Here is a 4469-nt window from a genome sequence, read left to right on the forward strand (position 1 = left end):
AATGTAAAGAGTAATTACTAACATAATAAGGAATAAAATAAGGACAGAAGTAGCTTATGAGTATATATATATATATATATATATATATATATATATATATATATATATATATGTAAATATACATATATATACATATATATATATATATATATAGATATATATATATGTATATATATATATACATACATATATATTAAGGGAAAAAATTCTATGAATATACAAAATGCAATGACCCCCACTGGCTCTGGCTACTCTACATGGACACTCATTCACCACCACAATCAACTCCAAAAGAAGATTTGACAGAATATCACCAAGTCAGTCCCCGGACATAAGGCACACACTACAAGCAACACCAGAATCACAAGAGACAGATTCCCACTGAGTCCACCCTTGAACAAAATCCCCCATATATATTGTGACCTCTCCCAATTACCACTTTAGTTAGTATTTAAACTGTAACCTCTCCCAATTACCACTTTAGTTGCATTTAAAATGTAACAGCTTTGTACCAAATATATTTTGTACTTGAAAATGCTCAAAGATTAGCGAAACGTCGTACGGTAGTATTTTATTCCGCCTCCTCGATGAGCCGAGATCTCTGATTAGAAAACTTGAGTCTATCAACAAGAAGTTGATTCTAGCCCAAGCTGCGGTCAAATTTCATTCAACATGTATAAAAGAAGAATTACAGCCCGCTTTTACGAACATACATACATATATATATATATATATATATATATATATATATATATATGCAATAAAAACACTAGCAGCGTGTGTTCACGAATGCGTAAGTAACCACTAGGAAAAGTAAACTAACGCTTCGTTAGTTTACTTTTCCTAGTGGTTACTTACACACATATATATATATATATATATATATATATATATATATATATATATATATACGTATGTATATACATATATATATGTATATATATACATATATATATGTATATTCATACATATATATACATATATATACATACATACATATATATATATATATGTATATACATATATACATGTATATATATATACATACATACATACATATACCAAGGCTTTTTTCCCCATCACAAGGGAGGTAGCCAAAAAAAAAGGCATAAAATCATTCCCACCCATCCCATCCCTGAAAACACTCCACACCCCTCCACCCTCCCTCACATCTTAGCACCTCCAGGATGACGGGACATCCCTGCACCTTGTCCACTGCCCTGGGTCAGAAGCAGTGGCGCATGACACAGCACATCCACAGCAAGGCCGCTTCATTAAATTGGCGACCCCCCCTCTCCGTCCCCCCATGCATAAAAGGAGAAGACGGGGAGAAATCCCTTCGGGCTGCGTCAAATTTTGCTCACACACACTACCTCAGCCTCCATCTCCCCGCCCATTCCACCTCATGCATCACAACATCATCCATATACAACCATTCTCCATTCACCCCTGTCTTCTGTCCTCTCCCGTCCTTCCTCCACAGACATTCCCCTCTTCCCCAAAGCCCCCTTCACCCCATCCATCCACCTCATCCTAGGACGTCCCTTCATGTTTACACCCTCCACATCTGCCTTCCATACCTCTTTTACTAGTCTTTCTTCATTCATTCTTTCCATGTGTCCAAACCATCCTAATACTCCTTCATCAACCCTATCTCCCAACTCCCTTTCCACCCCTGTTCTCCTCCTCACCTCCTCATTTCTCACTCTATCTAGCCTAGTAACCCCCATCATACTTCTCAGACACCTCATCTCAAGCACATTCAAACTCCTTCTCTCTTCCTCTCTTATGTTCCATGTTTCTGCCCCATACAGTGCTGTTGGTACAATCACTCCATCATACAGTCTCCTGTGTGTGTGTGTGTGTGTGTGTGTGTGTGTGTGTGTGTGTGTGTGTGTGTGTGTGTGTGTGTGTGTGTGTGTGTGTGTGTGTGTGTGTGTGTGTATGTGTGTGTGTGTGTGTGTGTGTGTGTGTGTGTGTGTGTGTGTGTGTGTGTGTGTGTGTGTGTGTGTGTGTTTGTGTATGTGTGTGTGTGTGTTTGTGTGTGTGTGTGTGTGTGTGTCTGTGTCGCCAGTACATAAATTTGTGTCATTTATTCTGGCTTTGGCGCTTAATAGAAGGCAAGTTAAAGAAATTACTTTTCGTTCTACAAGGAATATGGACTGTGACACCTTATTGTTATTAATTTGTGATTAAGATTATGGAGCAACAAAGTGATTTGTGGAGTCATAGTTCAAGAAAAAGATTGGAGTGTCATGAATGTTTATACACTATATACAATAGTGTGATTAGGGAGGAATATGAAAAGATGTGTCCTTTGAGATCGAAGAAAATAGTAGTGAAAGAAGATTCTCCATGGTTTAATGATGAAATGGGAAAGGCGAAAAATTATAAGAAAAAGGAGAGATTGTGGCGAAGGCAACAGACTGATCAGCATAGAGTGGCTTATACTCAGGCACACAATTATGAAAAGAAACTTATCAGTGGGCGTAAACGTGATTTTTATGAAGGTAAAATTGAACAGGCTGGCCCCAATATGCATAAACTTTATTAGGTGCTAGACAATCTGACGGGCAATAAAAAGAAACACAAGTTGCCTGAGGGATATTCTGATAGTGAATTGGCAAATTAATTTTTATATTTTCTTGACAACAAGATAACGAGAATTATTTCGGCGATCAATAATAATAATTCGGTTGTGTTGGAGAGTGAACAGATTTCAGAAATAAAATTAACTGCGTTTCAAACGATGAGTGAGTCAACGGTCAAGGATGTAATCAACAAAGCAATTAGCTTGCTTCATGGTAGTGTGAATTTTGATAGAATAATAACTGTGATTACGAATATGGTGAACTCAAGTATTTTGGAGGGAGTATTCCCGAATTCTGAAAAGCAGGCCATTGTTAAACCGATATTAAAAGGAAATCTTGATCCCCAATCACTCAGTTCGTTCCGTCCAGTGTCGAATTTGACGTTTCAATCCAAAGTACTGGAAAGTGTTCTGTTAATACAACACTTGAATGAGGTTGGGGCGATTCATGACAATCAGTCGGCATATTGTTTTCTGTATTCTACTGAAACTGCTTTGTGTTTTGTAGTGAGTGACATGCGAGGAATTCTGGATATAGGAGAGTGTGGACTATTGATATTTTTGGACCTAAGTGCAGCATTTGACACGGTAGTGCACGATGTATTGCTTCGAGTTTGTGAACACATTGCCATTGAAGGTGCTGCTCTCTCGTATCTTAAGAGTTACCTGGAAGGTAGAACCTACTGTGTACAAATAGGTAATGAGTTTTCTAACTCGATACCTTTGACTAGGGGAGTGCCTCAAGGTAGTGTGCTGGGGCCGATACTTTTTTGTATGTACACTGCTGACTTATCTATAGTACTTAAGAAGCATGGAGTTAAGTTTAAACCGTTTGTTAACGACACTCAGTTTTATATGTCTATAACAAATATACATGATGCCGAAGATCATCTTGGTGCTATACTGGTTGACATTAAACATTGGATGGACTCTAGAAAACTGAAATTGAACGAAGATAAAACTGAGTGTTTGTTTATTGGCCGTGAAATTGACTTTGAACGTCTGGGTGTTCGAGTCTTGAATGTGAATAATTCAGACATCACAGTGAGCAAATGTGTGAAGAGTCTCGGGGTGCTGCTAGACAGCGAACTTATGATGAGAGAACAGATAAATCAGACGGTGCAAGTAGCTGGTTATCATTTGAGAAACTTAGCGTTTGTAAGGAAATACCTTGATGAGAATTCTATGAGGAAGCTTATTTATAATCACGTGTTGGGTAAATTGGACTACTGCAACTCTTTATATTATGGTCTTCCCAACTACTTATTGAAGAAACTCCAATTAATTATTAATAGAGCTGCGAGACTGATAAAGGGTCAGTCTAGAAGGGAACGGATAACTCCAGTGTTAATACAGCTGCAGTGGCTCCCAGTCAAAGCACGTCTCATATGTAAACAGTGTGTTATGGTGCATCAGGCATTGAAGTTTGGGAGGTCTAATTATTTGTGTGATATGCTCGTGGACTTCCAAATAGATACTGATATAGCCTTGCGACACAGTATTGAAATGAATAAACTATTAGAGCCAAGGTTTTATAGAGAATCTGGGCGTGGAGCGTTTGTTCATAGTGCTCCCCGTCTCTATGATAGACTTCCTGAAAATGTTAGAATGGTTGAAACTACGACCATCTTCAAGAAGAGACTGAAGACACACTGCTTCGTATGAGTTGGAGAATGTAGTGATGAAATCAGATTTTGAACTTTAGATATTCTACGTGGGGGGCTTGGAGAGCTGTCATCGGCTGAAAGCCCCTAGAAGCCATCACCTAAGTAACCTAAGTGTGTGTGTGTGTGTGTGTGTGTGTGTGTGTGTGTGTGTGTGTGTGTGTGTGTGTGTGTGTGTGTGTGTGTGTGTGTGTGTGTGTGTGTGTGTGTGTGTG

The sequence above is a fragment of the Oratosquilla oratoria genome, chromosome 42, assembly GCF_046742065.1.
Source record: "Oratosquilla oratoria isolate Oo_2021 chromosome 42, ASM4674206v1, whole genome shotgun sequence".
NCBI classification, from domain to species: domain Eukaryota; kingdom Metazoa; phylum Arthropoda; class Malacostraca; order Stomatopoda; family Squillidae; genus Oratosquilla; species Oratosquilla oratoria.